General features: G+C 34.6%; 1 long non-coding RNA gene across 1 annotated transcript in view; it reads left to right on the top strand.

Annotated features, from left to right (window-relative positions):
- LOC145277024 (uncharacterized) overlaps positions 1–13,668 on the top strand; it is a 321,484-nt gene that overhangs the window by 35,869 nt on the left and 271,947 nt on the right. The window lies entirely within an intron of this gene.

Raw genomic sequence — 13,668 nt, 5'->3', positions numbered from 1 at the left:
ACACTGAACATATCACACTACTTGTCCGACGGACAACACGAAATGGAGAAACCTCAAAACCACCTGTATAACGAAGCACACAGACAGATATTCGCGCGTAGTTCGTTTCAGAAGAAGGAAGGGGTGAGAAGCAGGAGACAACTTAAACAAAAACTTAAACCTATTTTATTTTTGATATTTTTTTGATTATTATTATTATTATTATTATTATTATTAGTAGTAGTAGTAGTAGTAGTAAGTATTAGTATTAGTATTATTATTATTATTAGTAGTAGTCTTTTTATGTAAATATGTATTTACTTGGCCGACATCCGGTGTCAAAAAAAGACATCATCGCGAACATTAATTAATGAGAAAGAATTACCTCACTTTATAGTCACTCTTTATTAGTTAAAAAAATAATTAAAACCATCGCCTCTTCAAACATTAAAAAAATGGCTGTCAGTTTACGGTTTCAAATCGGCTATTTTATTTTATAATTTGTTAAAAATGTCCAGAGGAGACTGTAAGTTTTGTTCTGATTATAGATTCTTCTTAAAATAAAATGAAAATGTGCATATATATATATATATATATATATATATATATATATATATATATATATATATATATATATATATATATTGTAACGTAATCCCCCATTGAGGAGCGTTCTAACGCTCGTCAATGGGGGATTACGTTATAAGAACTACGCTGAGGTGGCTTAGTATTCCCGGGTGACGCCAGATAACCCAAGGATTTAAGATAGAAAAGATAAATATGGACATATTTTAATTCACTGTCAAAATGGATATATTTGTTTTTTTGGGGGGGGAGGGTTGGAAGACCTGAGATATTTTGTTATTTGGGAAAAACTCAACAACAGGAAATGCGAGGATGTTAGACGAACATATTGTACTGGCTGAGTGATGGTTGGTGACCTCGAGGTTATGTGATTTTTAGTCTTGAATGGGGTCTCAGATCGTTGGGGCGTAGCGTGATTTGATTGGCTGGGGAGATTTCCACTCCACCCACATCGGGTCGATGCGCTCTAAAATTAAACAGATAGCTCGTTGAAGTCGGGGAGAACAGGTCGTATAAACCCGCCGTTCCCTGGAGAGAGGACCCCTCCCCACCTCATCCATCCGCCTGTCGCTGTCTGTGAAGAGAGTTGAGACTTTGAAAAGAACTTACAAAATCTGAATAAGAATTGTAAAACATTTTGTACATAATTTTATGAGAATTAAGCTTTTGTAGATAGACTACAATCGTTTGTCCTTCCTGCCTGCCGCTTCGATATTCGCTTTCAGCACGCCAGATTTTATGTAACAGCCTCAGAGGAGTCTAGACGACACGTGCAGAGAAATAAGAGAAATAAGAGTCCTAACCATCTGCTCGAAGGAAGCATTACAATATATATATATATATATATATATATATATATATATATATATATATATATATATATATATATATATACTAGCCTACCTGTGTCCCGGCCGTACACAATTTGACGTTAGTAAATGTTTCTGGCTGTGCAAAAGACAGAGTTATGCTATAGAGCAAGGAAGAGTTAATAAAAGTTTGTTTCATCAAACTTTACGGTAACCTATATATAAAATAAAGTGACTTTTCCCCCTCTGCTCATTATATACATCTGCATAAGCTGATCCGTTTCCTCAGCAACTACACCAATTCGTGTTTTCAAAAATATACGTTGGTTTCGTTTTCTTTCAAAATTTGTACATTTCCCCCAGCTAACCAGATTCTCACGGTTATCTACACATAAAGTTGGAGTTTTTTTTTTACTCCCACACTCATATCTACTCCCGCAGCAACTAATTTGGACAGGAGTTTTTCTTAATATAAGAATTATTTAAAACTGCCACTGTTAGAATATCTTATTTTCGTTCTTTCTATTTTATTCTTTTTATTGTTAATAAACTGCATAAAAGTTTCAATCTAAATATATGGCGCTCAAATTAAGTATGTTTCTTTTGCTCAGGGCGTCTTTTTCTATTAAAAATGTACAAATTACGTTAGGGGTATGCGTTCCTTTATAGAAGCGTTGATTGAGTTTGAATAAAATACGCATTAGATACGTTTGAAGTAAAAAACAACGCATCATTACGAAAATAAAGAGATATTTATTTTTGTTTGAAATTCATAAATATATTTCGAAGTTAAACTTCATCCTCAGTATTTCTTTTTTTTTTGCCATCTTGTTGTTAGAACAGAGAATCAGTAAGTAGAAGTTTGTTGTTTTTCACGGTAGTATTTTCAAATGTCGGAAATATCCGTTGGTCACGTAGTATTCACGTTAGGGATGTGTGTTCCTTGATAGAAGCGTTGATTGAATGAAGTTGAATAAAATAAAATACATATTAGACACGTTTGAAGCCTTTCTACTTACTGATTCTCTGCTCCAACAACACAGCAAAAAAAGGAAGAAATACTGAGGATGAAGTTTTACTTTGAAATATATTTATAAATTTCAGACAAAAATAAATATCTGTTTATTTTTGTAATAATGCGTTGCATTTAGCTTTAAACGTATCTAATACGTATTTTATTTGAACAAATTACGTTTTCCACTAAAACGTCGCATAAAAACAACAATAATGATCTACATTATTCATAGTTTAAACTATTCTGTTCTGGCCGTCTTTATTCTAATTACGTTGAAAAACGATTCTCGCTGTGCTGAGTGCAGTGTTATACTGTATAGCAAAGAAAGTTTGTTTCATCAAAACATATATCATAATGGAATAACATGGCCCCGTTAAGTCGAAGACGTAACGATTTATTATAAATTCTCACGTGAATCAATAAAACGTTATTTGATAAAATACCCCTCGTTTTATTCTAATCACCGATAATAAAACCTAATCAATAGTCAATTAATGTAGCCGGGAAAGAGGATCAATATAGAAAGGAATATAGTGAAACAATAAAGGAAACATTCAACTTTAGATCTTCAGTATAAGATTGATGAGGCTTATATATTTAAACTAGGAAACTCATGGCGCCAATAACGATGGCGTTGTTCTAAATTGTTTTATTGGGTAAAAAAATAAAATAAATGATCACATATTGAACATTATTTGATAAATCAAAATATTGATAGCTTGACGTTTTTTGTTTGATCTTCTCCTTTTTTCGACACTCGCTCTTTCTTCTGAAACGAACGACGCACAGAAATCTTAAACTAACCACGCAAGAAGGTTCTCCGTCTTTTATGCCATGCGGGGCTTGCAAATGAATACGGGCATCGCTTTGAGTCCAGTTGCGCACACGCAGTGCTATTTCTGCGTCGGTCGGTATCACATTCACCTCCTCACGTGTTGTCTACAACTTTATAAAAAACTCTCCGTCGGCACCTCGGTATTTAACTCTTTAATTTGGATTAACATTTTTGTAGGTTCATCACGCTTAAAAATTGTGTAAATAAAAGTGAACATGTGCATAACGAACGAAATTGTCCCAGGGTAATTGCTGTAATTTCTGATAAAAATTGTAAGTTTTCGTTTCTGAATTTTTGAGATGAGGATTGATTATTCCTATTATTTGGATTCTTCGGACTACTGTTCTCATCTTGAAAGTTATCATGTTACCTCCTTGGATTAAATAAAGGGTTCTGTTCGAAATTCCAGATTCACGAGTTCGACAGAAAGATTCACGAGTTCGACAGAAACGTTTCTGAGTTCGACAAGATACATCTGAAGAAGGTCGTAGGTTGCATCGATCGAAATGTTGTGAAAATAATATTCAATATGAAAACAGTAGTTCGAAGAATCCAAATAATACGTTGTAGGTTTAGTTTTACAAATTAAGTGAAGCGTGCGCAACTGAACTCAAAGCGAGGCTCGTATTCATTTGCATACGTGCAAGCCTCGTATGACATAAAAGACGGTGAACTATCGTGCTTGGGTAATATAAGATTTCTCTGCGTCGTTCGAATGCGATATTTTGAGATTTAAAAAAATGCCAGGTAGTTAAGGTATGCACAAAATTAAACAGTTGAATAGATATAAAAACAAGGTTTTGATGAGCCATTCCACATAAGTTAACAAATTTATCGAATTTCCATTACTAACGATCACTTTATTGTCCAATTGTCTACTGTACACTCTTTAACCTTTATCATTGAGTGGCCTCTTGGCCTTGATAAGTGGTGATGCCTTTGTAAAAAAAATACAATTCTAACACGTACTTCAATAATATTGGGGAAATAGCCATAATTACCGCGAAAGGTCTTTTATTACTAAAACAAACAATAAAAAAAAACCGCGCACACAAGAATTGTGAATCCAATGATCTATTTCTTCAGATTATTTTTTTCTTTTTCCTGTTGGAAACCAGGTTAACAAAAAGAAATGAATGACTGGAGGAAGAAAATAAAGTGTGACTTTTACAAAGGCGTCATTAGATCGATTCCTCGTCAACGTAGTCATCAACAATATAATGGGATAGCAGTCACGGATGGGAGCTTGGTCAAGAGAACATGAAGTCAATTAGAAAGTGAGAATAAGAAAAATTAAATAGGGGTAGCTCAAAATACACCCATTCAATTGTCAAATATTATTGAAGTGCGTATTAGAATCGTATTCCTACCAATCTCTCTATTATATATACAATATATACATCAGTTTATCTGGATAGAAAATACGAATTTAAATAAGTATGTATTGTTAAAAAATTGCATTGGGCTTAGTCTTGATTCGTTACAAATTTTCCAAATTTCAATGCTTTTAAACAATGGAAATACTTCTACGACTTAATCACACGTGCTCATCAAGGCACACGGACATTAAACTAAGATATATTAACATCCGATCGTCAATAAGAACAGCAGACTATGTATATGCCGCATAAAATAGGAAAAATATTTTCGGTATTTTACTGATTAAAACTCCTATATGTGCTCAAAATTCGAATTTAAATAAATGTTTATTTAAAAATCTGGATTTTGATTTGTCTCTGGACCCTTATAAATTTATACATATATACTAGCAAGGGAGTCGCCCGGCGTTGTCTGGTTGTAAAAAAAATTGTGACAACAGGGAAGGGGAGCAAAAAAAAAAAAAAAAGAAAAGACTGTGACAACGAGGGCGGGAAGGGGCGTTGCTCATTCGTAAAAAAAATATCACAGCGGGTGGGGGGAGGGGCGAACGCCCTTAAATATGATGAATTGTGACAGCGGGGGGGGGGCAAAAATGTACAAGAGAGCAAACAAAGTAACGCCACATTGTAAGATCATTCTTTCCACATTTATTTTTACACAGTGGTCACCACTTATCAAGGCCCGGAAACCACTCAGGCATAAGGGTTATCGCAAGTACAGTACGTTAGTGTGAAGATTTAATGAAGTGTTTACTTAAGGGGGCGGTTCATTAGGAATTTGTTTACGTTGGACTTGAAGACATCCAGGTTGTAGTCAGGTGGGAAGCAGGCAGACGGAATTGATATCCACAGACGTGCAGTTCTAAGAAAGAAGCTTTGTTCATGGAATCTACGTTTTGACTTAGGCACAGATAAGGAGCGGGGAAGATTTTTGATAGTGGATTCAGCTAGACCGGTGTTTTTCGTGAAAGATTGGCGAGAGGGGACGAGAGATTGGAGTTCAGACGAGCACCTGCCATGGAAATAAGGATAAAATAAGGATAGGCACGCAACGTCTCTTCTATGGGAGAGATGTTGCAGGGTAGAGAAAAGGACATCCCTCACTAAGTCACGAAGTCTATTTTGTACTCTGTTAAGGCAGGATAGGCTGTTTTTAGCAGCTCCTGCCCAGATAAAGGATGTTTGGATCAGTTTTGTATTCTCATCTGACCATCAGCTTTTGATCACTTTGTTAGTGTTCCTTGGCGGTTTAAACTACTCTAATTGATACACGTTGCTTCTGAATAAGGAGACTGGCCATGCCAGTAAGAAGTGGTTCCTTCTCTTACTCTCTGCTTTATAGCTGCAGGCTGTTCTCATCTTGAGATGTTGTTAGAGGCTGAACATGGCCGAAGAAGCTTCTAACATGGATTGAGTCGGTTGGCTGGAAGTGCACGTTCATAATGAAGATGGTGCTCAATAATGGAATCATTTGTGATCTTTACTCAGTTAGAAATGAAAATTGTTCAGGCAATCAATAATCAAGCGGCAAGTATTGTTCAACGGTTGGTCTAATTTATGGGCATATGTTGATCTCTTCCAAACAGGATATGCACATTCCGCAAAGGAAAACCACAAAGCCAATGAAGTATATCCTAGTGAGTGTGATTTCTTATTTGAAGTTGATCAGTTTTCACGAATTTACTGCTATTAATGCGTTTCTTAAATGGTTATGCCAAAGTAAACAGGGTTGGAGTAATGCTCAAGAGAGTTCCACATGCTTTCAGTTCTTGAAAACTGGAATGAGAAGCTGTATTGCAATTAGGTATTAAAACAGCCAATTGATGGAGTAAAATAGGATGAGACAAAGGAAATAGCCAAAAAGATCTGACAACACGTGACATAATAGAATTTATAGAAAGACTAAGACATTTCCTTCTATACACCCACTCCCCTCACACATACGCACACATGCACACACCTATATATGGAACGGTTAATATGTAGAATTAGTGGATAAACATTTAAACACAAGTTCGTCTTCACAACAAAATATTGGTTGTTTGTGTTACGTTCTAAATGTTTTTTATCAACTAATTCTACATGTTAGAAAACTTCATTATGTATATATATATATATATATATATATATATATATATATATATATATATATATATATATATATATGTGTGTGTGTGTGTGTGTCTGTTTGTCCGTGTGTCTGTAAGAGAGAGAGAGAGAGAGAGAGAGAGAAAGAGAGAGAGATAAAAAGTTCGTGCTCTGTAGACTTCGAAACGGCTGGTCGCTTTTTATTTTCTGAAATTTCACACAAATGTACTTTATGTGTCTGGGAATGTTCTTAGATAGGCTTTGCATCGAAATGTCTCTGAAAATTATCGAAAATTGATAATCGAAGAAATCTTGTTAAAAAGGAACAGTCCAATTTTTACTAAAGTTAACACTTTTATTTAACCTTACCTCACAAGTGCATTTGAGAAGTTTTCTCACCGCACAAACAGAAGGGTTTAGCATATAAATCAACAGTAAGTTCTTTGATAAAAAGGATGCATTCCAATTAAATGTTTCTGTTTAGAGCACAGTTCAGCCATTGTGCTTGACTTTTGGATTTTAAACTTTAACTAAAGTCATATACAAAATAATTTCATAAAATCAACAGTAGGTTCTCTAAAATGCAATGTAGACTACAATGAATTGTGGACTAAGTCATTGGGAGGAGGCATGTCAGCTTTCCTCCGGTATACCGCAGTGTGTTCTTGACTAGAGCAAACAATGGATTGATTTGATTGAGGAATGAACGAGTTCACCGAATTCATTGTCAATAACAGTATTTGAAGTGTGGAAGATTCGTTGATCCGCATTCAATTCCGAGCAATATACATGTGTGTGTGTGTGTGTGTATGTGTGTGTGTTTTATATAGAGATTAGTATACAACGTGTGTTAGAATTTTATTTCTACATAACCTAGAACTTTGGCAGAGCGCGGAATTATTAATACAACAAATTGAAAGGTGTACTTACCTGATGGTTTAGTTACAGGTCGTTTTCTTTTCTTGCAATATATGTTGCATCATTTTGCGGTTCTGAATAAGCCTGGTAGTTGACTTCTAGATTAAGTGGTACTTGAATAATCTTTTATAAAGATTAGTAATTGTTCTTGGCATGAAGAACTGTTCTTTTTATTACACGATCCATTAGTAATTCGGATGCATCAAATTAGGTTGTAATTAACAAAAATTCAACAATCTTTGCTGACTGAAATTACGATATTATGTCAAAAGGAACTACTTAAACTTTTAGGTAAATTGTCAAATAATATCATGACAATTTGGGCGCCAAATTAATTAAGAAAAATTACATTGCTTCAAAGATTTTACCGGAATTAATTTTCTGTTTAAAAAAGGCTCGCAAGTCGCGCGAGTTAATATTTGAATTCAACCAAGAAGAATAGATGTTTTTAAACAATGTATTGAACTAATCAACCAACGAGGAGACACGATTCAATTTGTGTAATTTCTAACACGTGCGATGCGATACCTTATCTTTATCAATAGCCAACTAGAACAGATAGACAAAGGGAAAGAGAGGGCGAGTGTGAGAGAGAGAGAGCAAGGGAGAGAGAGAGCAAGAGAGAGCAAGAGAGAGTAGATAGATAGATAGAGAGAGAGAGAAAGAGATAGATAGATAGATAGAGAGATAGGTAGATAGATAGATAGATAGATAGAGAGAGAGAGAGAGAGAGAAAGAGAGAGAGAGAGAGAAAGAGGTAATTAACTTTTTTCAGTATATTTTCATTCTGTCCTTTTGTACTTCTCTTCTAATGCTATTAATCTATTAATCGATTTATCTCTCTTTTCCCCTAATCAATAATATCTAATCGATGAATACATTCGCTACGTAACATGTACACATTAAAAACACTTTCATCCTTATAATTTAGTCTGAAGTTTCTTCTCCCATGATTCTGTTCGCCGATATGTCCCATTCCACACAACGCAACCAAATGCTAGGATTTTAATTGGTTATCGTTTTGACCTTCTTCCTTTAAAATCATGTGTACAAAAAGGTCAGCAATTCTGTGCTTTTTACTAGCTGTAAAGTTGAACTCAAATTATTGCTGCTAGTATTGCTCGAAAGTCTTATTTTATCTCAGTGATATCCGCATTCTTTGTGTTTTCACTTAATTTCTTGTAAGAAAATATTTATATTTTTGAAAGAAAATTATAACGAAGAAATATGTCATAAAATAACGGACGTCTAAAAATATATTGAATTTAAATCACATAAATACTTTCGTCTGTTTTTATATTAAAAACAAAACAGACTCTGTTTTCCCTTCTTTCTTAATTTCCGTTTTCGTTGTCAGTCATCCTTTTTCGTTCATTTTTATACACTTTCTTCCATTTCTATATTTATGTTCCCGTTACTTTATTTTCTTCCTTATTTGCTGAATTCACTTTGATGCTTCCACATATTGGCATTTATGGCCCAAAATGCACCAAACATTGATGCTATTGTTTATCTCCCTTTCCTGCAAATTCCCTTCTCAAAAAAACAAAATAGAAATAAAAATACATAAAAACCTAAAAACCAAAAGTAAAAACAAACAAACAAAAAACAAAACAAAAAAAGCATAAAATCAAAAAATAAACATCTGACATCAATTGAAATGAATGGCTCTCGTCTTGGAGAGACCTCATGTTTTGACAAGCTTCTGGGCTTGACCTTTACCCCTGACCTGAACTGGAGCACATATATTAAATCCGTTGCCAAGGCCTCCGGAAAAATGGTGGGATCCTTCTATCGATCCAGTAGATATCTCACTGCTGAAACAATCTCTATCAATATAAGAGCCAGGTACGTTCAGGGATGGAATACTGTTGCCACATCTGGACAGGAGCTGCTAGAAAGGACTTATCCTGTTTGATAGAGTTCAAAATCGACTTCGTAGCCTCGTAGGGGATGTCCTTTTCTCTTCCCTGCAGCCTCTTTCGCATAGAAGAGATGTTGCGAGTTTGTCTCTGCTTTATCCTTATTTTCATGGCAAGTGCTCGACTGAGCTCCAATCTATAGTACCCCCTCGCACGACTTTCACAAGAAACACTCGTCTAGCAGAAAACATTATCACTAACTTCCCCCACTCTTTATCTCTGCCTAAACCTAAACGTAGATTCCATGAACAAAGCTCCTTTCTTATAACTGCACGCCTGTGGAATTGTCTTCAGTTTTCCTGCTTCCCAGCTGACTACAATATGGTTGTCTTCAAGTCTAACGTAAACAAGTTTTTGATTAACCGTTCCATATAAATTACCAAATTTACCGAATTTCCATTATTAACGATTACTATATTGTCCAATTTCTGCCGTACACTCTTTAACCCTTATCCTCGAGTGGCCTCTTGACCTTGATAAGTGATGATGCCTACGTAAAAAAAACCCAAAATACCCCCAATTTTCTCATAAGAAACAATCAAAGCTAAATGCCATGAATAAATATTTAAGGATATAAAGAGCTTTAAGCATAAAACTTTTTTTCAAAAATTATCAGATTCGACATTAAGGAATTCGAAAGAGGTTGATATACCGTAAATATATTTTTTAAAACGGTTGTTGCATAAAAATGTATTCAAATCAAATTTTTGTAAAGTTTAAGTGTATTTTTTAGATATTGTTTAAACATTACAATAACTGAATACAGTTGTTTAAATTACAAGCATAATTAAAAAAGTTGTTTTTTAATATTATGTTTAAATGTGAAATGACGCAGGCGAACATGTCAGATAATTTCATTATACAGAAAAAGAGGGAGACTACAATAAGATTGTAAATGTGGGTGTGTGTGAGAACAAGAGTCAGAGAGAGAGAGAGAGAGAGAGAGAGAGAGAGAGAGAGAGAGAGAGAGAGAGAGAGAGATGTGAACAACGATATGCAAAGCAATGGTGAGAGGCTAAGAGTGAGAACGAGGATATGAATCGTTGGCGAGAACGTATGAAAATCAGAGGTCAAGAGTCTGTTGCCATTTTTTTTTCAATATATTAGTTTTGAGATTTGATTTTGGAATCCGTCCAAAATGAGATTTTGGAAACTGACCCACCTCATTGAACATCCAAAGGAAGATTAGAAAGAAACACGAATATTAATACGAATAAAACCGAGAGTGCTAGACTAGTTTTATGTCTTATGGATTGATTTTAATTGATTCATTTTTATTCTGCGTCCAAGTAAAGGGCAAAATATCCCCTTCCAACACATATACACACACAACGTCTTCTCTCACATTTCCTTTTTTGTTCTCTCTTTCTTAATATATATATATATATATATATATATATATATATATATATATATATATATGTGTGTGTGTGTGTGTGTGTGTGTGTGTGTGTACACACACATATATGTATATAAGATTTTCGTTATATTAAAAATGCATAACGCTTTGAAAATAATATAAGACCAAACCATAGGGGCTCCTTTACCAACAAACACATTAGGAGTTAATCGGTGGAATTGAAATATAAAAAAGACGAATCAAATTAACACGTAAGAGCAAATATTCGGAGATATACGAGGAAAAAAGTGGGACAAGAGGAAAGAAAACGCGAATGAGCATTTGTATGAAATATATATATATGCAATAATATAGAATTATATATATGTACAATTAAGATGGAGGAGGTATGAGAACGATAAAGATATATCTCCAAGCAGGTCCAATGATCTAACGTACTCCTTTGGTCGGCAAAGCGACGGCTTACGTAAAAGAATTGAGACTGACTCTAAAATCTTCAAATGATTTTGAGAGTCAGCCCTGTGCAAAACTCTAAAATAATCCATTTTATAGCCAATGGCACAAATTGGATTTTCAATTAAATGCTGGTCAAAATTGTCTAATTTCTCTGCCTGAATGTTATCGCCCCAAACTAGCACTAATCGCCAGTAAAAGCCAGATTATTTAATTTCGGGCACGGCCGCCAGTAACCGCAATTGTTAAGGGACGGCAGTGGCCACCACCAACAATCGTAGTTTATTATTTTTTTGCGAGGTGGGGGGAGAGGTTTCTGCCTGGCAACGACGTTGCCAGGTAGAAGCCTATCTATCTATCTATCTATCTATCTATCTATCTATCTCCATCTCTATCTATCTATCTATCTATCTATCTATCTATATATATATATATATGTATATATATATGCGTTACGATGTAAATTGGCAGTTAAAACATTTCTGTGCACTTTTGAATTTATTCTCTTGTTGCAAATCTGTTACATTTTTTTATGCATGTTCGCCTAAAACAAAGCGTATTGCTAATAATAGGTAGAGTTTATTGAGATATGGGCCATATTAATAGAGGACTACCTGGGTGGGAAATCAAGAAGCAAGATACTTGTTGATACTTATTTAAATTTCTGTATGATTTTACAGTCTGATACACTATTAGCAAGAAGGGAATTCCAAGCGAAAGCGTTCTGGAGAAAAAAGATTATTAGAGTAGAAAATCTTTCAATATTTATGAAATCTACAGCGAAAGGATTTTGCATTTAGTTGATGTGTCGGTGGTATTTACCTTGAGGAGTCCAAACGCATTAGCTTCACCAGAGAACATTTCGTGGAAGTACTTGTGCAACAAGCACAGCGATTGGTTACGGGTTGGAGTTCGGTAGAAAGTCCGAGAACTATTAAACTAGAAATTCTTTTGGATCTTAGGCTATTGGTGAAACCAGCACAGATGTGGCACCATAATCCATGCACGGGCGAATAGTTTCTTTGTAGAGATGTAAGACACGAGCAGATGTAAGTGGTTTTCTAACTCAGACTTGGTAACATGTATGTGCTTACTTCACTTCATGTTGTCTGAAAATGTCAGAAGGAAAATTTAAACGTTAAATTTTCATTGGATGGTGCGATCGACGACGACAATCTATGATTGTAAAGGTTCCTTATAGCTTTAAATGTGACTTTACATTTTTGGCTCTATTCTACTACAGCAAAATAAGTTCGTTTCAAAAGTAATCATGCTATGCTATTACCTATGCTAAGCTGCACAAATGAATTTATACGCTTCTGATTAGAAGTCCATAAACTTGCAAAATATTCGCCACTCATATCAGTACTTTGTTGCGAATCTTTGCAGCATTTCACGTATTATTACTGTTGCATGGTCTGCATTTTGCAGTATGATCTGTATATTTTTCCATTTGAAAATTTAGTCAATCTAAAACCGCGTTATGTCCGCCTGTCTCCATTTTTCCAAACTCCATCTTGTCTTGTAGAGCAACGTAAAGCGAGTCAAATGATTGCATTTTTGTGAACCGTTGTTATTTATATATAAAAGCCAGTAAAATAGCCGCTAAAGAATTAAAAATTGACAAAATTTGAACTTGGTAGGCGTAAGTCGACTTAAAGTGCATTTTTATGCATGTGCAAAATGTTTTTAAGTTAAGGTAAGTTCATTTTTAACTATTGCTTATCCGTTTGACGATAGCTCAAACGGTAATGACTAAGGCTGCAGCTGATGGCACTCAAGTTATATATATATATATATATATATATATATATATATATATATATACATATATATATATGTGTATAATATAAAGCTGAATGTCTGTGTGTGTATGTGTGTGTGTATGACTGGTCACGAATAGGCTCCTATATGGTTGACTATTTTAAAAAACTGATTACATATAATGATAGAAGATGTATCGAGACACAAGAATGGGTATGTTTGATCTGGCAGAACATGGGTTCATTAAAATTATGGGGTCTGCGTTCACGCCTGGTCCACAAAATATGGAAATAAAAAATTAAAACATTAAAAAAAAAACCGTTTACAAGTGTTTTTGATATAGATGTACATACGAATACTTTGATAAGTATGTTTTAACTTAAATAGGGATGGTGTAATAAAATTGTGGGGTCTGAGTTCGCGCTAGGCCTCCATAGAATGGAAATAGACACAAACTTTAATAAAGACTTTTCATATCTATCTGCGTAAGTACACTTTGATAATTATGTTTCTGTTTGAAGAAATATGGTATAATAAAATTATTGGGTGTTCGTTCGCACC

Source organism: Euprymna scolopes, chromosome 5 (genome assembly GCF_053919585.1).
Source record: "Euprymna scolopes isolate OS-2025 chromosome 5, ASM5391958v1, whole genome shotgun sequence".
NCBI lineage: Eukaryota > Metazoa > Mollusca > Cephalopoda > Sepiida > Sepiolidae > Euprymna > Euprymna scolopes.
Note: the sequence above shows the minus strand (reverse complement) of the source record. Positions and strands in the feature narration are given on the sequence as shown.